Genomic DNA, 23,747 nt, shown 5'->3' with positions numbered 1-23,747 from the left:
AAGCACTTCAACTACAATTTGTGGTAAAGTAATAATGGAATGTTTGCCTGGTCACAGCAAAAAAAACTACCAAACACCAGAGTTTGAATTCACTCAGACCGACTAATATGGACATTTAGACCTCACTGTAAAAAAAAAAAAAAAAAAAATCTGTAATTTAACAGAATTTTCACTGTTTATTTTACAGATTTTCCTGTATGTTTAGATACAGGAAAAATATCAATGAAATGACAAAAATAGACTGTGATTTTACATGTCGAATGTAAAATAACATGAAAAAACTGTAACTGTGAATAACCCTGAAATTTCCATTTTTTTAAAGAAATTTTTTTCTTTTTTCACAGAAAAATACAGTTAAAATGCATTTGCAAATGTATCATAATTTCAAATATTTCTTTCTATTCAGAAGATTGAACTGTTAATTTTAAATTTAATACTGTAAAAAAAATAAATAAAAATTAAACCAGATAAAATTACTGACAGTTAACAGTAACAGAAGTATTTGTTCTGTCAGTTGAACCAGACTTGTTTGTTCATTGACAAATATCTTGTGTAATTAATGGAGGTTTCACAACAAAAATGTTGATAAATGTATTTTTGTGAATGTATAACATGTATAAGCACTGATAAACTGTCCAAATACAGTTTTATCAGTGGATTGGACAACTGAGTCTCACTGAAAATTATTTATATATATATTAGAGGGAATTGGATTGTTTTAATACATGAAATTTTTTTGTTAAACATTAAAACGTCAAAAAATAAAAAATAAGTAATTAAAACACTATTTTAATTATGGAAAATTACCATATTTTAATGAGATGGTTATTTTCCGTTATTTAACAGTATTTTTTGGCACCTCAGCTGCCGGAATATTACTGTTGTTTATGTTTTGTGTTTTTTTGTGTTTTTTTTTTAACAGTGCTGTAAATGGTTTGGGGTTTCATTCAGCTGTGAAGATGCCCTAAAATGAACCAAATCTGAAAACTACTACATAAAATAATAACAGTGCTTTTCAACCTTGGGGTCGCCTGGAATTCAAATGGAGTCGCCTGAAATTTCTAGTAATTGATTAAAAAAAACCTTACTAATAACAAATATATGGTGAATTGAGAGAGACAATCATAATATAACAGACATGACAAACTGTGAAATTGAAAATGTACATATCCAGACCAAGGAAAATCCAACTCTCCCTTTGTGGAGTAATCTACACCTGAATTTACTGCCTCTGTCCACAATAATATACATATATAGACTACATGTCCTCCAACATTAACATTTATTTGCAACATAGTATAACTATTAAATGATCAAAACCAAATTGGGTTTAGCAACAAAAAAAAGTCTCTGTTTTAAATGCCTGGGGTCGCCAGAAATTTGTGATGTTACAATGGGGTCAGGAGTAAAAAAACAAAGGTTGAAACCAGTGTAATACCATCTAATGTAAAAGCCCAAATGTTGTCCCCTCTGGAGGTGGTGGTTTCACAGTGCAGACACTGGAACACAGGCCTTGGTCCTGGACTGAACACAATGACTCATGCTTCCTATTTTCTCTGCCATGCAACTTACAATGCATACCAGCCCCCCCCCCATCCCCACCCTGGAATATTGGAGTAGTCCCAATGGAAAAATAGTAAAGAAACTCCAGGCAGAGTTATTCTATTCCTGCAGGACCTATCTGAACAAATATTTTCTAAAATGGATGAGGAGGGCCTTCTTTTGAAATGTGCCGCTGAGTAGCAAGGCTCAAGTGGCAGCATTGGTGCCATGCCTGGGTCTGGACTATGGGGGGGGGGGGGGGGGGGGGGTCTGAGGGAGGGATGTGTTGGCACAGCTGAACCTGAACTTTTGATCCTATAGATAAGAGTCAGAGTGGGAGTCAAAGCTGCATAACTGGAGGTCTTAGAGTATCTGGTGTTCACCCTGAACCAAAGGGACAACAACAGGACCGGGTCCACCTCTGAGGACCAGAGCTGGATTGATGGGCTCCAGTATCTGATCCCATCTTACTTCATCATTCTAATAATGACCTTGTAAAATTATACAGTAATAAGTTGATTAAGTGATGATGAGAATGTGGGTGGGATTAAATAAGTTTTTCTTCTTCCCACTCCTTTTTTAATTGTTTTTAAATTTTTTTTTTTTATTTAATTTTTTTAATATTTTTAAAAATATTTTGTATTACTTAAAATTTTATTTTTATTATTATTTTTAACTATTATTTTATTTTTTATTATTTTATTATCATTTATTTTTTTATACATTCTTTATTATTTTTTTATTTTTTTATTTTTATTATCATTTGTATTTTTATTTCATATATCTATATATATATATTATAATAATATATATATATATAAAATGATTATTTTATTTATTCTTATTTTTTAAAATTTCTTAAATATTTATTTATTCATTTATTTATTCCCACTCCTTTTCAAGTATAGATGAAGGATTTTTGGAATTTTGAATTTGCATGTATTCTGTAAAGCTGCTCGAAAATCAACAAACAATGAATGAATGAAATGAATAACGTCATAGAATTTGGAACGACTAAGAGTAGAGAACAGTTACTGAACCTGGAAGAGTGGATTTATTGGGTTTTCCTGGTTATTTTATCAGTGTGGTGTTTTCTGTTTCTGAAAGTCACAACTAGAAATAGAAACTCAAACAGTCCAGAGTCATGGTTTGTAAAAAAGAACAACAATTCAGGACGAGGCCTTCCACAGCAGGGACGTGAACACTGTTCTGTCCATATTTCATACTGGCAGGAACACAAATGTGCAACAGTTATTAGTGATATTTTAAAGCTGATCCAGTTTGTCTTCTTCTGCTTCCATGAGGCTCAAGTACCTGAAGACAGACGGAGTCGACTGAATCAAGGCCACTTTACTGTCTGTTCCAAAACTACATCTGTCTGTAAAATCATTCTTAAATCAGGGCTGTCAAACATGCGTCCTACCAAAAGTTCCAGTCCCACCCCTGGGATAAATTTACAAAGTGTATAATTCCACAGTCCAGGCTGTAGAACTCATGTTAGTGTGGGTTCCACATCCAGACCAATCTGATCTACAGTCCAATAATAACAGCAGAAGAACCCACACAAAAGAAGGACTGCAGATTTACTACTGGGTTGATGGAAATAATATTACATTATGTCTGTAAATAATGAAAACTTCAAATTTTTGTCTTTGTTTTAGTGCAAAAAAATCACATTAAATTCTGAAAATCTTTCCATTCCCAAACTCTCCTGTATCAGTAAAATGTGACTAACCTGAACAAATGTGCCTAACCTGAAATGTCTGTATTAAATTCAGTTCCAGTTTGAACTCTTTTCTTCCTGTTCCTCAGTGTTTAGTGTCTTTGGAGATCTGATCCAGAATGCACATGGACTAATGAGAAGTGGAGGCAGAAGACTGAGAAAATTACACTGATTTTCTGATGAATTTTAGTTTTTTCAGGTTATTCACATCTTTTTTGTTTGGATAGTTTATAAAAGTATTTTCATAATTTAATGGTGTTTTTTTGCACTAAAACACAGACATAAATTGTCAGTTGTCATTATTTATTGCTGTTTCTGTTCTTATTTGACTGGTTTGGTCCACTGCAGATCAGATCAGACTGAATGTGGAACCTGAAAGAACAGGAGTTTGAGAACCCTGGTCTAAACTGGCAAACGTTACATGTGTGGGCAACAGCGTAATTCAGGAGGATCAAACGATGAGTTTTCTGTCATTACTGACTGAGGTACAGTCCCATGGAGGTTCAGTCAACAGACATGCACTGTAAAAAAAAAAAAAAACGTAAAAAAAAAAAAAAAAAAGGTATTATTCCGGCAGCAGGGGTGCCAAAAAAAATACTGTAAAATAACGGAAAATAACCACCTCATAAAAATACGGGTAATTTTCCATAATTAAAAAAGTTTTTTGCCCTAACTTTCCATGAGATTTGCTTTTTTTTTTTTTTTTTTTGACTTTTTAATGTTTAATAAAGATATTTTCATGTATTAAAACAATCAAATTCCCTTTAAATATTATATATATATATATATAGATATATATATAATATATAATATATATATATATATAGATATAGATATATAGATATATATATATATAGATATATAGATATATATATATACACACACAAATAATTTTCAATGAGAGTTGTCCAATCCACTGATAAAAACTGTATTTGGACAGTTTATCAGTGCTTATACATGTTATACATTCACAAAAATACATTTATATTATTTATTATTTATTAATGATGTGAAACCTCCTGTAATTACACAAGATATTTGTCAATTAACAAACAAGTCTTGTTAAACTCATAGAACAAATACTTCTTTTACAGTTAATTGTCAGTAATTTTATTTTATTATTTTTTTACAGTATTAAACTTTAAATTAACAATTTAATCTCATAAATAGAAAAGAAATATTTGTGAAATTACGATACATTTGCAAATGTATTCAACTGTATTTTTTCTGTGAAAAAGAAAAAATTCTTTTAAAAAAATGACATTTTTTTGGTTATTCACAGTTTTTTTTGTGTTATTTTACATTTGACATGTAAAATCAGTCTGTTTTTGTATTTTCATTGATATTTTCCTGTATCTTAAGAATACAGGAAAAATCTGTAAAATAAACAGAACAAATTCTGTTAAATTACAGATTTTTTTACAGTGTAACATTTACCGTGGGTCTGGAAGGACCGTATATTTAACAGACAGACAAGGGACAGGGTCAAAGGTCAATGAGCAGAATTGTGTGTGGAATGTGTGACACAAAAATCTTCCCATCCATGAATAACTTCACAGAACTCTAAATGTGTCTCCTCTTCCTTGTCATCTCCTGCCAGGAACGGCCAACTTTGATGCCTGCAATCACGTTCGAGCCTACCAGTACTACAGCGAGAGCGTGGTTAAAGCCCAGGGCTTTATGGGATACCCCTGTCCTGACAAGGACAGCTTTGCAAGCGTAAGTCTGTGATTTACAGCAGAAAACAGAACACGATAAAGCAGCTAAAAATAAAAATAAGCTAATTTTCAAGTGAGTGTAAAACCAAAGTATGCATATGTACGGTGAATATGATGTAGTCCACGGGCCAGACGAGATGTCGGTACCACTCAAGGTGGCAAAGGTTGCTTTTACTTTTTGAAAAGATACATGTCTGTAGTAGGGATGTAACGATTACTGGTATAACAATAACCGCAGTAAAATCACAGACAGTTAGTATTACCGTTTAAATTCTAATTCTCATGATAACCGTGTTGATTACTGCACTTTTAGGGGAAAAAACCCTATGTAAGATCTGCTTTAACGTCAAATATTTGAGTATAGTTTGAATTTATTACAATTGAATTTTATATTCCTAATATTTGGAACCAATATTCACTTTTAAAGTATCTGAAAAGGTTCGTTAAACATCTGTTTGTTATTTATGCAATAAATTATATACATTTTTCAAATCGGATTTTAGATTTTGTGTTTTTATAGTAGGTTACAGTGAAAAAAAATAATAGACAGATGATATAGATGAAGTTGTGCTGAAAAAACAGATCCCAAACATGGGTATAGTAAACATTTGTTTATATAGTATATAAAGGCAAAATCAAAAGGACTGAAAAACGGACAAAATACGCTCAGACCACTAAAGGTTAATATTTGAATGTTTCTGCAACAGAAGGGACATTGTGTCTATTAGTTTATTTATTTATTTATTTATTTATTTTATACAACTTGGTTAAATTATTTCAGTGTGTGTATTAGTACTTTTTGAACCTTTTGAGCACAATTTCAACAATACCACGATAATAATGATAACTGTGATAATTTTGGTCACAATAACCGTAATATGAATTTTTCATATAGTTCCATCCCTAGTCTGTTGTCCACATTTTGGTCTGATAACCTTTCTGGAGTCACAGCTAAATTACTGTTATCAAATGTTAAAGTCACCCACCTCCATTAAAAAATGTATTTTTGACACTGGTGCATATCTTGGTATTGGCCCTGATTAAGGACATGTTTCAGTGTTTTATATTAATATGTTTGGTATCATTTTAAAGGGGACACTCTGGGCTTTCATTCCAGCTCTTTTGTGGATACTTTTGACAAATACAGTAGACACTGGAGCTCCTCAAACTTTTAGTCACATTATTTTTCCTACCATTTTCGTCTCAATCATCTCTTTTCTTTTAGTCCTGTGGCATCAGGAAATATCAGAGATACAAAATACAAACACTGCAATACTGGCATGACTAAGGATTATGGATCCCTCTACATCTTAACCCCGGGTTTTCTAATCCAACCTTCAAAATGAAAAACAAGACTGACAGCCAAGGTTATTATCGTTAATAAAAACTAACAAAATGACAAAAACTAGAATTGTAAAAACATTTTCAAAACAAATAAAAACTATAATGCAAAGAAAAAAACATAACTGAAACTGTATTGTGGTTTACAAATCTAAAACGAATTAAAATTATGGATAAATTCTCTTTGTTTTTGTCTTTGTCAATGTCGGATTGATATAAAATTGACTTACTTGGCGTGAGCAATTTTAGCTAGCAGCACCATTCGACACTTGACGGTCCGTCACTTCTTGTCACTTGTCGTTTAGAGCAAGGTTCTAATAGTTTTGGATTTTTCATTCTAGTTTAGTTTTATTTAGGTTTGACTTTTTTTTTTCTCTAATCCAGTTACTTTTAATTCATTTTTAGACCAAGTTTGCTAGTTTTTATTAGTTTTCTTTTTTTTTTTTAAATGCTTATTTTTAGTTTAAGTATTAATTTTAGTTTAGTGGTCTCTTTTCTCTTCTTCTCTGTGGTCGTATTCAAATAAATCCCAGACAGGACTCTGCTGCTTTCTCCCAACTTGAGTCTCCATGTTTCCAGGTAGAGTGGGGACCAGAAGACGACTGGAAACCAAGGTTATTATTATATAATAATTAACAATATAGTCACATAAAGCAAACAATAAGCAACATATTCCCCCCCAAATAAATAAATAAATGAATGAAAGAAAAAAAAAAATAAATAAATAAATACAATTAAATTAATTAAATAAAATAAAATAAGTGTAAATAAACAGCATACAGCTCCATAAATCAGCATCATTGTCAAAATTAATTGGTCTCATATAGGGATGTAACGATTACCAGTATAACGATAAACCACGATAAAATTCCTGATGGTTAGTTTTATCGTTTAAATTGTAATTATCATGATAACCATGTATGATTGTGATCGATCGATCTGTCTGTATCTAAAAATAAACTAAAACAACTCAAACTTGATCTGGAAAATGGTAAAACAGTGTCCATAAGTTGCCATCTTTAATGCACATTTGTATGTTTGATGTTTACATGGTAATATTTGAATGTTTTCTGCAACAAAAGTACCTTGTGCTATTATTTTACTTGTATTTTTTAGTTGTTTTTTTTTCAAATACAACTTGGCTAAATTATTTCAGTGTGTGTATCAGTACTTTTTAAACATTTAGAGCTCAATTTCAATAATACCGCGATAATAATGATAACCGTGATAATTTTGGTCACAATAACTGTGATATGAAATTTTCATATGGTTACATCCCTAGTCTCATAACATCTGAGAAACCCAAAGGTGATCATATTTTCACAAAATTTCACAAAAGTCAATGTTGGTGCCAGAATTCAACTGAAAGGAAGTGATATGGGTCAGTTCCTGCGTTTATTTGAGGGATGAGTGTGACAGCTGTATTTTCATATAAAATCTTCCCGGAGCTGTAAAGATGTGTCGGCATCTTCATGTCGATCCTCCGTCATTCAGACAAAAGCAGAGGGCGTCCCAGTGCGTATACTGGTCCACCACCTGTCGCCGCCAGCTCATATTGATACAGCTGTGGAGCGTTTCAGTCCAGGGGGGTGGGGGGATTGGATTTTTTTGTGGCGTCAATGAGAGAAAGAGGTTGTGGTGGTGGTGGCGGGGGTGGGGGGGTGGGGGGGGGGCGGTGTGAACGGGCTTCCCTCATGGACGCCTCGTATCTGCAGCTGTCGGTGCTAATGACAGTTGATCCCCTCTCTGGACACATGTCCCCATCAAAGGAGGCCTGGGGCGGTGGGGGTGGGGGGGTGAGCATGACCTCATATGACTATGTCACTGTTGAGAGATGACAGCACCTCCTTGTCGCTCACCTCGTAAACGCGCCTCGGTGTTATTCCTGCCGCCATAGCTGACAGCCGCAGTCCACGCAGTAAAACAACCCTGTACCATCATAGTACTGACAGTAAAACAACCCCGTACCGCCGCAGAAAAAACAGTAAAACAACCCTGTACCGCCGCAGTAATAACAGTAAAACAACCTCGTACCGCCGCAGTAATAACAGTAAAACAACCTCGTACTGCCGCAGTAATAACAGTAAAACAACCCCGTACCGCCGCAGTAATAACAGTAAAACAACCACGTACCGCCTCAGTAATAACAGTAATAACAGTAAAACAACCCCGTACCGCCGCAGTAATAACAGTAATAACAGTAAAACAAGCACGTACCGCCGCAGTAATAACAGTAAAACAACCCCGTACCGCCGCAGAAAAAACAGTAAAACAACCCCGTACCGCCGCAGTAATAACAGTAATAACAGTAAAACAAGCACGTACCGCCGCAGTAATAACAGTAAAACAACCCCGTACCGCCACAGTAATAACAATAAAACAACCTCGTACCGCCGCAGTAATAACAGTAAAACAGCCCCGTACCGCCGCAGTAATAACAGTAAAACAGCCCCGTACCGCCGCAGAAAAAAACAGTAAAACAACCCCGTACCGCCGCAGTAATAACAGTAATAACAGTAAAACAAGCACGTACCGCCGCAGTAATAACAGTAAAACAACCCCGTACCGCCACAGTAATAACAATAAAACAACCTCGTACCGCCGCAGTAATAACAGTAAAACAGCCCCGTACCGCCGCAGAAAAAACAGTAAAACAACCCCGTACCGCCGCAGTAATAACAGTAATAACAGTAAAACAACCACGTACCGCCGCAGTAATAACAGTAAAAACAGTAAAACAACCCCGTACCGCCGCAGTAATAACAGTAATAACAGTAAAACAACCCCGTACCGCCGCAGTAATAACAGTAATAACAGTAAAACAACCACGTACCACCGCAGTAATAACAGTAAAAACAGTAAAACAACCTCGTACCGCCGCAGTAATAACAGTAAAAACAGTAAAACAACCTCGTACCGCCACAGTAATAACAGTAAAAACAGTAAAACAACCCCGTACCGCCGCAGTAATAACAGTAATAACAGTAAAACAGCCCCGTACCGCCGCAGTAATAGCAGTAATAAAAGTAAAACAACCACGTACCGCCGCAGTAATAACAGTATAACAGTAAACAGCCCCGTACCACCGCAGTAATAACAGTAATAACAGTAAAACAGCCCGTACCGCCGCAGTAATAGCAGTAATAACAGTAAACAACCACGTACCGCCGCAGTAATAACAGTAATAACAGTAAAACAGCCCCGTACCACCGCAGTAATAACAGTAATAACAGTAAAACAACCTCGTACCGCCGCAGTAATAACAGTAAAAACAGTAAAAAAAACCCGTACCGCCGCAGTAATAACAGTAATAACAGTAATAACAGTAAAACAACCTCGTACTGCCGCAGTAATACAGTAAACAACCACGTACCGCCGCAGTAATAACAGTAATAACAGTAAAACAACCTCGTACCGCCGCAGTAATAACAGTAAAACAACCACGTACCGCCGCAGTAATAACAGTAATAACAGTAAAACAACCACGTACCGCCGCAGTAATAACAGTAATAACAGTAATAACAGTAAAACAGCCCCGTACCACCGCAGTAATAACAGTAAAACAACCCCGTACCACCGCAGTAATAACAGTAATAACAGTAAAACAGCCCCGTACCGCCGCAGTAATAACAGTAAATCAACCCACGTACCGCCTCAGTAATAACAGTAATAACAGTGAAACAGCCTTGTACCACCGCAGTAATAACAGTAAACAACACGTACCGCCGCAGTAATAACAGTAATAACAGTAAAACAGCCCCGTACCACCGCAGTAATAACAGTAATAACAGTAAAACAACCCCGTACTGCCGCAGTAATAACAGTAAAAACAGTAAAACAGCCCCGTACCGCTGCAGTAATAACAGTAATAACAGTAAAACAACCCCGTACCACCGCAGTAATAACAGTAAAAACAGTAAAACAGCCCCGTACCGCCGCAGTAATAACAGTAATAACAGTAAAACAACCCCGTACCGCTGCAGTAATAACAGTAATAACAGTAAAACAACCCCGTACCACCGCAGTAATAACAGTAATAACAGTAAAACAGCCCCGTACCGCCGCAGTAATAACAGTAAAACAACCACGTACCGCCTCAGTAATAACAGTAATAACAGTAAAACAACCACGTACCGCCTCAGTAATAACAGTAAAACAACCCAGTACCACCGCAGTAATAACAGTAAAACAACCACGTACCGCCGCAGTAATAACAGTAATAACAGTAAAACAGCCCCGTACCACCGCAGTAATAACAGTAAAACAACCCCGTACCACCGCAGTAATAACAGTAATAACAGTAAAACAGCCCCGTACCGCCGCAGTAATAACAGTAAAACAACCACGTACCGCCGCAGTAATAACAGTAATAACAGTGAAACAGCCTCGTACCACCGCAGTAATAACAGTAAAACAACCACGTACCGCCGCAGTAATAACAGTAATAACAGTAAAACAGCCCCGTACCACTGCAGTAATAACAGTAAAAACAGTAAAACAACCCCGTACCGCTGCAGTAATAACAGTAATAACAGTAAAACAGCCCCGTACCACCGCAGTAATAACAGTAATACAGTAAAACAACCCCGTACCACCGCAGTAATAACAGTAAAACAGCCCCGTACTGCCGCAATAATAACAGTAATAACAGTGAAACAACCCTGTACCACCGCAGTAATAACAGTAAAAACAGTAAACAGCCCCGTACCGCTGCAGTAATAACAGTAATAACAGTAAAACAACCCCGTACCACCGCAGTAATAACAGTAATAACAGTAAAACAGCCCCGTACCGCCGCAGTAATAACAGTAAAACAACCACGTACCGCCTCAGTAATAACAGTAAAAAAACCACGTACCGCCTCAGTAATAACAGTAATAACAGTAAAACAGCCTCGTACCACCGCAGTAATAACAGTAAAACAACCACGTACCGCCGCAGTAATAACAGTAATAACAGTAAAACAGCCCCGTAACACCGCAGTAATAACAGTAAAACAGCCCCGTACTGCCGCAGTAATAACAGTAATACAGTGGAAACAACCCCATACCGCCGCAGTAATAACAGTAAAACAACCCCGTACCGCCGCAGTAATAACAGTAAAACAGCCCCGTACTGCCGCAGTAATAACAGTAATAACAGTGAAACACCACGTACCGCCGCAGTAATAACAGGTAAAACAACCCCGTACCGCCGCAGTAATAACAGTAAAACAGCCCCGTACCGCCGCAGTAATAACAGTAAAACAACCCCGTACCGCCGCAGTAATAACAGTAAAACAGCCCCGTACCGCCGCAGTAATAACAGTAAAACAACCACGTACCGCCGCAGTAATAACAGTAAAACAGCCCCGTACCACCGCAGTAATAACAGTAAACAACCACGTACCGCCGCAGTAATAACAGTAAAACAACCCCGTACCGCCGCAGGTAATAACAGTAAAACAGCCCCGTACTGCCGCAGTAATAACAGTAATAACAGTGAAACAACCACGTACCCGCCGCAGTAATAACAGTAAACAACCACGTACCGCCTCAGTAATAACAGTAATAACAGTGAAACAGCCTCGTACCACCGCAGTAATAACAGTAAAACAAACCCGTACCGCTGCAGTAATAACAGTAATAACAGTAAACAACCCCGTACCACCGCAGTAATACAGTAATCACAGTAAAACAGCCCCGTACCGCCGCAGTAATAACAGTAATAACAGTAAACAACCACATACCGCCTCATAATAACAGTAAAACAACCACCATACCCGCCTCAGTAATAACAGTATACAGTAAAACAACCACGTACCGCCGCAGTAATAACAGTAATAACAGTAAAACAGCCCCGTAACACCGCAGTAATAACAGTAAAACAACCCCGTACCGCCGCAGTAATAACAGTAAAACAGCCCCGTACCACCGCAGTAATAACAGTAATAACAGTGAAACAGCCCCGTACCACCGCAGTAATAACAATAATAACAGTAAAACAACACCGTACCGCTGCAGTAATAACAGTAATAACAGTGAAACAACCCCGTACTGCCGCAGTAATAACAGTAAAATAACCCCGTACCGCCGCAGTAATAACAGTAGTAACAGTAAAACAGCCCTGTAACACCGCAGTAATAACAGTAATAACAGTAAAACAACCCCGTACCGCCGCAGTAATAACAGTAAAACAACCCCGTACCACCGCAGTAATAACAGTAAAACAACCCCGTACCACCGCAGTAATAACAGTAATAACAGTAAAACAGCCTCGTACCGCCGCAGTAATAACAGTAAAATAACCCCCTACCGCTGCAGTAATAACAGTAATAACAGTAAAACAACCCCGTACCGCCACAGTAATAACAGTAAAACAACCCCGTACCGCTGCAGTAATAACAGTAAAAAAGCCCCGTACTGCCGCAGTAATAACAGTAATAACAGTGAAACAGCCCCATACCACCGCAGTAATAACAGTAAAACAACCCCGTACCACCGCAGTAATAACAGTAAAAACAGTAAAACAACCCCGTACCGCTGCAGTAATAACAGTAATAACAGTAAAACAACCCCGTACCACCGCAGTAATAACAGTAATAACAGTAAAACAACCTCGTACCGCTGCAGTAATAACAGTAAAAACAGTAAAACAACCCCATACCGCCGCAGTAATAACAGTAAAAACAGTAAAACAACCCTGTACCACCGCAGTAATAACAGTAAAACAACCCCGTACCGCCGCAGTAATAACAGTAAAAACAGTAAAACAACCCCGTACCACCGCAGTAATAACAGTAAAAACAGTAAAACAACCCCGTACCGCTGCAGTAATAACAGTAATAACAGTAAAACAACCCCATACCACCGCAGGTAATAACAGTAATAACAGTAAAACACCTCGTACCGCTGCAGTAATAACAGTAATAACAGTAAAACAACCCCATACCGCCGCAGTAATAACAGTAAAACAGTAAAACAACCCCGTACCGCCGCAGTAATAACAGTAAAACAAACCCCGTACCGCCGCAGTAATAACAGTAAAAACAGTAAAACAGCCCCGTCCACCGCAGTAATAACAGTAAAAAACAGTAAAACAACCCCGTACCGCCGCAGTAATAACAGTAATAACAGTAAAACAACCCCGTACCACCGCAGTAATAACAGTAATAACAGTAAAACAACCTCGTACCGCTGCAGTAATAACAGTAAAAACAGTAAAACAACCCCATACCGCCGCAGTAATAACAGTAAAAAACAGTAAAACAACCCTGTACCACCGCAGTAATAACAGTAAAACAACCCCGTACCGCCGCAGTAAATAACAGTAAAAACAGTAAAACAACCCGTACCACCGCAGTAATAACAGTAAAAACAGTAAAACACCCCGTTACCGCTGCAGTAATAACAGTAATAACAGTAAAACAACCCCATACCACCGCAGTAATAACAGTAATAACAGTAAAACAACCTCGTACCGCTGCAGTAATAACAGTAATAACAGTAAAACAACCCCATACCGCCGCAGTAATAACAGTAAAAACAGTAAAACAACCCCCGTAACCGCCGCAGTAATAACAGTAAAACAACCCCGTACCGCCGCCAGTAATAACAGTAAAAACAGTAAAACAGTCCCCGTACCACCGCAGTAATAACAGTAAAAACGTAAACAACCCCGTACCGCCGCAGTAATAACAGTAAAACAGTAAAACAGCCCCGTACCACCGCAGTAATAACAGAAAAACAGTAAAACAACCCCTTACCGCCGCAGTAATAACAGTAAAACAACCCCGTACCGCTGCAGTATAACAGTAATAACAGTAAAACAACCCCGTACCGCCGCAGTAATAACAGTAAAACAGTAAAACAGCCCTGTACCGCTGCAGTAATAACAGTAATAACAGTAAAACAACCCCGTACAGCCGCAGTAATAACAGTAAAAACAGTAAAACAGCCTGTACCGCTGCAGTAATAACAGTAATAACAGTAAAACAACCCCATACCGCCGCAGTAATAACAGTAAAAACAGTAAGAACATCCCTGCTTGTGGGTAAACGCTCTTTTTCCCTGAATATTCACTGCCAGTTTTTCGTTCCTTCTTCTGAACCGTCGTATCCTTGTGTTGACAGGAGAAGTGTTTCCCATGTGCAGACAAAACGTGTCCTCTGATGGGACATCGAGTGGACAGGTCCCCTGTGACTCCAGGACAGTACTTCCTCCACACCGGAGACTCCACACCATTTGGACGTACGTAACCACGCTGTCCTGTCAACATCCAGAGTCTTCAGATACCCGGGGCAGATCTCATCAACCCCCAGGCCTCTGCTAATGCAGACTGCTTGCACTACCTTGGCAACTTCTGCCCTTAAGACTGGTCCATCCATCTCCTGATCTTTGCTCCGTTTCTTCCAAGAAATGCATGTTGTTGGGATTGAAGAGCTCCTCCAAATATTCCTTCCACTGCTTGACTATATCCTCAGTTGACACCAGGAACTCCCATCCCCACTTCCACAGTGTGGCTGAGTTGCAGAGTTAGGGTTAGGCTAATCTGAGCTGTTGTTCAGTGTGCAACAAGGTTCTATTAGTTTTGGATTTTTCATTATAGTTTAGTTTTATTTAGTTTTAATTTGTTCTTAGAGTAGGTTTGCTAGTTTTTATTAGTTTTCATTTTTTTCCCTAAATGCTTAGTTTTAGTTTAGTTGTAGTTCAGTGGTCTCTTTTCTCTTCTTCTCTGTGGTCGTATTCAAATAAATCCCAGACAGGACTCTGCTGCTTTCTCCCAACTTTAGTCTCCATGTTTCCAGGTAGAGTGGGGACCAGAAGACGACTGGAAACCACAAGTGAACACAAGTGACGGACCAAAAAGTGTCGTATGGTGACAGCACAGAAAACTGAGAGACAAAGAAATAAATTTCGTATCAATCCAACATTGACAAAGACGAAAACGAAGGGAATTTTATCCATAATTTTTATCCGTTTAAGTTAGTTTTGTAAACACACAATACAGTTTCAGTTAGTTATTGCTTTTTTCTTTTAATTGTAGTTTTTATTTATTTCAGTTAACTAAAATATTTTTTCAATTCTAGTTTTGGTCATTTCGTTAGTTTTTGTTAACGATAATAACCTTGGTGTGTATGCACTGACAACAGTCAGAACCTGTTTCCTGACCCGAAGGTGCAGGGCAGCAACACTTTTATCCACCGGGGTAAACACCAACATGCAGGAAGAGCATCTGGGGGCTATCAAAAAGCCACCCCTAACCTCTGCCTCTCACTTGGGGGATCTCCAGTGAAGGAGAGGGTCCAGCCCCTTTCAAGGACTTGGGTTCCAGAGCTGATGCTTTGTATCGAGGTGAGGCCGACTATATCTCGCCGGTAACGCTCAACCTCATCCACAAGGTCCTGCTCCTTCCCAGCCAGAGAGGTGACGTTCCACGATCCAGAAGCCAGCTTCTGTAATCGGGAATCAGACCACCAAGGCGAGGTCCGATCCACAATGCACCAGACCCTTCTGCCTCTTGCCTGTGGGTGATGGGCCGCAGGGCAACGAGCCCATGTCATTGGTACAGGCTGGGCCAGACCCCACTGGTAAAGGTGCGGCCACCAGACACTATGGGCCCCACCCCCAGGCCTGGCTCCAGGGTGGAGCCCCAGGTACCTCAGCCTGGGTGCACACACTGATGTATTCTCTTGTGAAGAAAAGTGCTGGTAGATTTTTTTCATTCAAGTCCACTCATCCATCAAGTCTGACTTTTATTACTTTTACAGCAGCAGACGTAGTATCACTTCTACTTTGACCTGAATCTGAATGATCTTATGTTAACCCTTGGATAGGTTAGTCTCCCATCAGATAAATTGGTAGATACTCCTTCCATCCTTTGGTGGAACCTGTGACAGGTGTGTGTCTGATTTCAGGATACACCTACAACTGAGGTTAACGCTGGACGGTCCCAGTTGGCCAAACCCCGCCTTCATGTATGTGGCACTGAACGGAGACAACGACAGCACAGACGAATACCAACTGCACGTGTAAGAACACAGCATATGGTCATATAGATGATGATTCTTCTTCTTATTATTGTTGTTATTATTATTAATAGTAATAGTAATAATATTGTTATTATTCTTCCTCTAACCCTGTGATTGTTTGTTTGTGCAGAGGTTCGATGATTCCTGGTAAAACCTATGAACTGCTGCTCAACGCTATCGACGTGGGTGAAGTGATGGAAGTGAAGTTCCGCTGGAACAACCACATCCCCAACATCATGAAACCCCAAGTATGGAGCGTCCAAGGTGGAGCTGCAGAGAGGGAAGGACGGCAAGACGTAAGATTATGAACCTGAACCAGGTCCAGGTTTGAGCCAGGTCTGAACCAGGCTGTGTTTGAAGGTTAGGGTTTAGGGGGTTCTGGTTTCAGGGGTTCTGGTTCAGGGTTATGGTTAGAATGTGTTGAAGGTGAGGCTGCAGCAGACTCCTGTCCTGCTGTACCGTCTTCTTCCACCAGAGGGAGGCAGAGGACTGATCTGGAGAGTCCAGGTCCTGATGGGGGTTCAGTCCCAAACATTAGAGTCCAGGGGCCTCATGTATAAAGCGTGCGTACGCACAAAAACCTGGCGTACACCCTTTTCCACGCTCACGTTCAGGTGTATAAAGAGTGAAGTGACCGTGGAAATGTGCAGTCCTTCACGCCAAGTCCATAGCTGGCATACGCACGTTTCTAGTGCTTTGGAACCATTGGCGACACTTAGAGGTGACACTGAGAAACTGTTAATAATGTGAAAAAGGTCATTCTTCTGATTGATGTGCACATCGGAGATACACAGAAGAACAATGAACACACCGGCAAGTCATCCTACTGTCAGAGCAGCACATCCACCACCAGAACCAGAACCAGAACCAATTAGCCCCTGTATCCATCAATGCCAATCCTGCCCGGATGGACATTCAGCAACAGCAAAGAGACAAGGACCTAAATTCATTGGTTGATAATATAGTGTTCATGTCTGTGAGAACATTTATTAGTCGGTTCCAGTCGCTCATTGACCCCGCCGATTGTCCTCACGATGTCCTAATGTGACTCGGGTCAGTACAGACCCATGCCGGTCGGACGGGCATCAGCGGTGGGCTGTGGTGGACGGAGGACCGGCTAACACTGGGGAGTCAACAGAAGCCTCTGGGACAGGAGATGATACTGGGTCTGACCGTCTTCTGTCTCATTGTTGGAAAATAATAAATTGAGAGATTAAAAATGAGTCAAAGTCATTGATTTCCTCTTTGATATCCTGACATGATTACGCATGAACCTTTTCTTGTTTATCTGTGATCAGACTGTGTATGACCCGTAGAATGAACTCATGTGTGACTGACACTAATACTAAATCTATATTTATCTTGGGCGTGATCCGCATCAGCCCTGTGAGAAAAGTGTCACAGTATCGGCGACTCTTTCCTCAAACAGTCTCAGTTCGTCTCTTTTCTCCTTCCGCCTGTTTCATCCTCCGCTCACCTTGACGTCATCGTCTGATCCTGCAGACAGGGGAATCCCAGAGGGAATCCCACCTGCAGACCCCGTTTATGCTGATTTGCATATTTAAATGTGGGCGTGGAGAGGGAGGAGTCAGGTACTCCAACATATGTGGTCAATTCCACGCTGATTGGGATGTATAAAGGAAATGTATTTGGATTCAGGTGTACGCACAGTTTTATACATCTGGATTTTTTTGTGCGTTCGGACTTTTCTGGATTTGGGCATACGCCAGGTTTACGTATGAAATCCACGCAAGTCTTTGAACATGAGGCCCCAGGTCCTGATGGGGGTTCAGTCCCAAACATCTTCAACATCCTCTGACAGTTTTTAAAGAACTGTTTGGTGGATCCAGGATTAGTATGAGCTTTATTTATGTCAGATTTAAATGTTCCAGATCTAGTTCTTATCATTCTTTTCATTTATTCTTTTTATCTGTAAATGTGCAGATCTGACCCATTCGTCCACATACACACACACACACACACAGAGGATTCCACTTCCATGGATCATATTCTCTGTGTTAAAAATAATAATAATATAATAATAAATAAAAAATTGAAAAAGACTATTCATGTTATTCATGCGCATGATGGAAAAGATAAAGACTTTGTTTTTAAGTGAGTTTTCTTTTCAATAGAAACAGAGACTGTTGATTCATGTTGAACACAAACAAACAGGTTTATAATGTTTATATGATAGTGTTATAATATATAATATACAGGTTCATGTTTATCTTATATAATATACAGGTTTATAATGTTTAAATTATACTATATACAGGTTTATAATGTTTATATTAAATAATAATATAATTGTATCACTTCTGTCTTTCCTCTTCTTTCCCAGAATGCTCTTCTGTGGAACAGAGAACGTGGCGGAGAATAAGATCCAGTCGGTTCTTCCATGTCAGCCTTAAATATTTCCAGTCATTATGTCTGTGAATAAAGATGATGCATTCAAAGTCCTGAGTTCAGTGTGATTCTATGGTTTCAAGTGTTTTTGACCCAAGAGTCCAACAAACAGGATCAGTCAACTGTGGAGAGAAACCAACCAACCAATCATCATGCCACCACTAGTTGTTAAATAATAAAACCTAAACTGCCCTTAAGGTGGAACTGCCTTGTTGGACTAAACACTGACATTTACACACTATGACCTGTCTGCAAGGTGAAAACACACACACACACACACTCCTCTCCAGCTGCCTTTTACTGGTCCTCACGAGGACAGTAGTGGTCTAACTGAGTCCAAACATGGACCAGGGGACTGGAGGACATGGACGTATGTCAGCAGGTCTGGACTAATACCTGTATAGCACCCTACCCAAGTGACTAAGAATACTTACAATGAATTATGTCAATTTATCTCTCTGGGTTCTTTAGTTTTGTGGTGCCGTATCAACTTAAAATAACAGTTGCAACAGATGATATACTTTTAACCTTCAGAAATAAGGTAGTGATTAATAGTTTGGTGCCTCCACTTAGTAGAACATGAACAAAATATGATGAATCCTACTAAGAATAATTATGAATTTAAATAGTTTGCCTGTGGGCTGGTCCCCTATCTTTGTTTCACTCAACATATATTAACACTGAGCTAGTAATAATTGTTATTTTAAACCAATCAATATTTATAATGAATTCTAATTACCACTCAGACACAGTACTTTCAAAATCGGACCAGTGGCCCTGTAGCTTACTGGCCAAATTAAAAGCTTAGGTAACGTATCTAGATGCCATTTATTCTCCCCCAGTTTCTGTGTATTTATTCTATTACAGAAATAGCCCATGTTTTGCTCATATTCCAATCAGATCTGTAAAAAATTCAAATTCACACTTGATATCATTGATACTGATTTATTGGATCAATCCACTTCCTATCTGTTATAATGGGAACATTTTTCAAAGTGGCACCAAATCCAGAATCAGATCCGGATCGAATAATTTCAATCCCTTGTGTTGACATCCTCATACAGAAGCTGTATACCAAGTTTGAAGTCAATCAGAACTGGAGTTTCGGAGAAGAAGACGATTGAAATGTTTTCCCCATAAGAGCCCATGTTAAATTTGTGTCAGTTCCAGATCCAGAAGCAGATCCTGATCAGCATGTGGACATTATGGTTGGGTCATCTCCCCATCATGGCTGGACTGGAGACATTTACACTGGAGATCATTTAGATTTACTGAGTTATTGCATCCATCCACTTCCTATCTCTTATAATGGGGACATTTTTCAAAGTCGCACCAAATCCAGAATCAGATCCAGATCCAAATAATTTCACTAAATTTTGTTGACATCATCATAAAGAAGCTGTATACCAAGTTTGAAGTCAATTGGAATTGTAGTTTCGGAGAAGAAGACGACTGAAATTTTTGTAACGGACGACAGACGACGATGACACTGGACGCCGCATGACGACAACAGCTTGTGGCCTGTCGGCCGGTAAGCTAAATAAAAAAATAAGTCAGTGTATTATGTTTAAATGACTAGCACTTATTAAAGGCAATAACCCACTTATAATTGATTCACAATATTCACAGATTTTTGCAGTAATATTCACAATACCTTTACAAACACAACATCCAATATTCAGGAACAAATGTCTGTGTACACTGTACGTAACCCCAAAGTCTCCGAACAAACGGTGCAGGCCTGAGTCGATGCTCAGGGTCGGCGACGTCAAAAACTTAGTGACCGTTTCACTTAGACCAGTAAAATAAAATAAAATAAAATAAATGCACGTGCAACTGTTTTTTGTACTCACACTGTCCGTCCCTCAGTTAGCATGTGGTGTGAGTGGATGATGGGAAAAGGATGAGGAGCTTACTCCAAATTTACTGGAAATGTGATTGTGGCCTCCAGTCTTAAAATCTGGGTCCAGTTCAGACGCTATTTTGGCCTACAAGCCTTTCTTTTAGAGCTCCACTAGCAGCCAATCCTATGTTTCTTCCATCTTTAATGGATAGTACCTTTTGATTTGGGCTGGTTTGGGTATAAAATCATTAAAGGATTTATATATAAACTCTGTTTTTGCTTCTTTCCAACAACTAGTTGAAAAGTTTTCACTCCCAAATGATCATTTTTTTAGATATCTCCAAGCTCGTAATTTTGTTCGTACTTTGTTCCCAGGTTTTCCTGCCCTTCCTAATGATTCAGATTTAGATATCTTTTTGGAGCCTCTGTCGTCTCTGAAAGGAGCAATTTCTGTCATCCATTCTAAAATTCATAATCTCCGATCAGGCTCCTCTAGTGCCCTTAAAAATATATGGGAGGTAGATTTGGGAGAGACGATTTCAGATGGTATGTGGGACGAGATCCTAAGAGGGTGCACAGGTCATCAATTGTGCTAAACATGGGTTCACTCAATGTAGGATTTGCATCGTACTCATTACACCAAAGCTCGGCTGGCAAAAATCTATGGTACAGTGTCTCCTTTATGTGATAGATGTCAACAGGCAACAGCTGATTACACTCATATGTTCTGGGGTTTGCTCATCTTTAAATACATTCTGGTCGGAAATTTTGATGTTTTGTCAATGGTAACAGGAAAGAAAATTGTTCCTAATGTTTTTACTGTTTTGTTTGGTGTTGTACCTACTCCGTTTAAATGTACCTCTGCTAACAAAGACATGATTGCATTTACATCTTTACTGGCCAGGAGGCTTATATTGTTAAAGTGGAAATCCTCATCTCCTCAACCTTCTCAAAATGGATCAAGGAAGTACTTTATTTTCTCAAACTGGAAAAAAATTCGTTTGACTTTGGCTGGTGCCTCCACACTTTCGAAAAGACATGGACTTCCTTTTCTGACCTATGTGAACAGTGCAATCTGTCATGTTTCTCTTGACTGAGTATCTTGATGTACTTTTTTTTTTTTTTTTTTTTTCCTGTAATATTTAAAGTGGAAATTTTGTACTTCTATTTTGTATTTTATTTACTGTTTATTTATTTGTTTATTTTTATTTTTCCTGTGATCTGAGGGGACGTGTGCCAGGGGAGGGGGGGATTTGTTCCGTTTGTTGTTTGTCTGTAATGGACTTATGTATCATATGTCGGTACTATGTTCTTTTTTTTTTTTATGTTAAAAAAAATAACAAAAACCAATAAACAGATGGTTAAAAAAAAAAAAAAAAAAAAAAAAGGATGAGGAGGTTATAGATAGATGGATGGATGGATGGATGGATGGTAAAGAAAAGAGGAGACAGGAGATCCATGACCGAGGCCTTGACACATGTGACCTCTGGCTCTAACCGGCACGTGCCGCTCACAGCTTCGACAGAAACCAGGTCCAACAAGTGGATATTGGTCCTGTCCTCTGGAAAACACACATACATTCCTTTAACCCGTCATAGGGACAGTCTCTATGCACTTTCATGAAATCACTCCGAGTTCACATAGCACCCAATCAACACACGTTTAACACAAGTAACTGGGGCCACTACAGGTTAGCCTGTGTAAACCACCGTTAGCATGCTAGCACGAGCCAATTCGCTAATCGCGTTTAGCTTTACAACACAGTCCGTGATTACCACAATATAACATTTACTTCTGTATGTCCATTTACCACCAACAAACTGCATCTGTCCTGGTAGGGGGACAATACTCTGACTTTACAGCACAATCATAGGTAGTTTGTCCGACGTTCACTCAGTCTCTTTTTCCTGCGTCGATCTAACCTGCCTCCCGGATGTCCCGCCCCCCATATCTCATGATTGGACGCAGTTAAATGACAACTAGCAGGAAAACCAACTGACAAGCTTCAACAAATAAATGACACATCAAAACATTTTCTTGCACATGCAAAAATCCAACAGACAACAATATTAAAGCATTAACATTAATTACTGTCTTATTTCTTCTGAACAGAAACACAATCCAGTTCCTTATTACAAAACAGAAATTACAATCAAATGAACATGTTTTGTTTTTATGAACTTAACTTAGTTATTACCTCGCCAAGGAGGTTATGTTTTTGCCAGGGGTTTGTTTGTTTGTTTGTTTGTCTGTTGTTTGTCTGTCTGTTAGTGTGCAACATAACTCAAAAAGTTATGGACAGATTTGGATGAAATTTCAGGTTTTGTTGGAAATGGGGTAAGGAAGGAAATGATTAAATTTTGGTGGTGATCGGGGGTGGGGGGGCCCACGGGGGGGGGGGGGGGGGGGGGGAGGGGGGGGGGGGCACTGATCAGCCTTGGCGGAGTCTGCGCTCTCCGAGTGCTTCTAGTTTATTTATCTATTGAACAGATTAACTTATTCATATTTATTACTTCTTTTTAAGACCAGGCTACAGCTGGAACCAATGAAGGAACTGTGTTTGTTTATGTTGGTTGAAGGTCTATGTGTCTGCTCTTCTGTAGTTTTACTAGGTCCTGGTCTCTGCTGGACCTGGGTGGGCAGGTCCAGCAGAGATCACTGCATACCAAGGTTCTAATAGTTACCTCCGCCAAGGAGGTTATGTTTTTGCCAGGGTTTGTCTGTTTGTTTGTTTGTTTGTCTGTCCGTTAGTGTGCAACATAACTCAAAAAGTTATGGACAGATTTGGATGAAATTTCAGGGTTGTTGGAAATGGGATAAGGAAGAAATGATTAAATTTTGGTGGTGATCGGGGGTGGGGGGGCCCACGGGGGGGGGGGCCACTGATCAGCCTTGGCGGAGGTCTGCGCTCTCCGAGTGCTTCTAGTTTTGGATTTTTCATTCTAGTTTAGTTTTATTTAGTTTGGACTTTTTTTCTCTAATTCAGTTCGTTTTAATTAGTTTTTAGAGGAGGTTTGCTAGTTTTTATTACCTCCGCCAAGGAGGTTATGTTTTTGCCAGGGTTTGTTTGTTTGTTTGTCTGTCCGTTAGTGTGCAACATAACTCAAAAAGTTATGGACAGATTTGGATGAAATTTTCAGGGTTTGTTGGAAATGGGATAAG

The 23,747-nt window shown here is 39.0% G+C and overlaps 1 pseudogene; it reads left to right on the top strand.

Annotated features, from left to right (window-relative positions):
- The window catches only part of LOC115434542 (inactive pancreatic lipase-related protein 1-like), a 42,097-nt pseudogene extending 23,350 nt beyond the window's left edge, over positions 1 to 18,747 (top strand).
- The last annotated feature ends 5,000 nt before the right edge of the window (positions 18,748 to 23,747 follow it).

The sequence above is a fragment of the Sphaeramia orbicularis genome, chromosome 15 (assembly GCF_902148855.1).
Source record: "Sphaeramia orbicularis chromosome 15, fSphaOr1.1, whole genome shotgun sequence".
Classification (NCBI taxonomy): domain Eukaryota; kingdom Metazoa; phylum Chordata; class Actinopteri; order Kurtiformes; family Apogonidae; genus Sphaeramia; species Sphaeramia orbicularis.
Note: the sequence above shows the minus strand (reverse complement) of the source record. Positions and strands in the feature narration are given on the sequence as shown.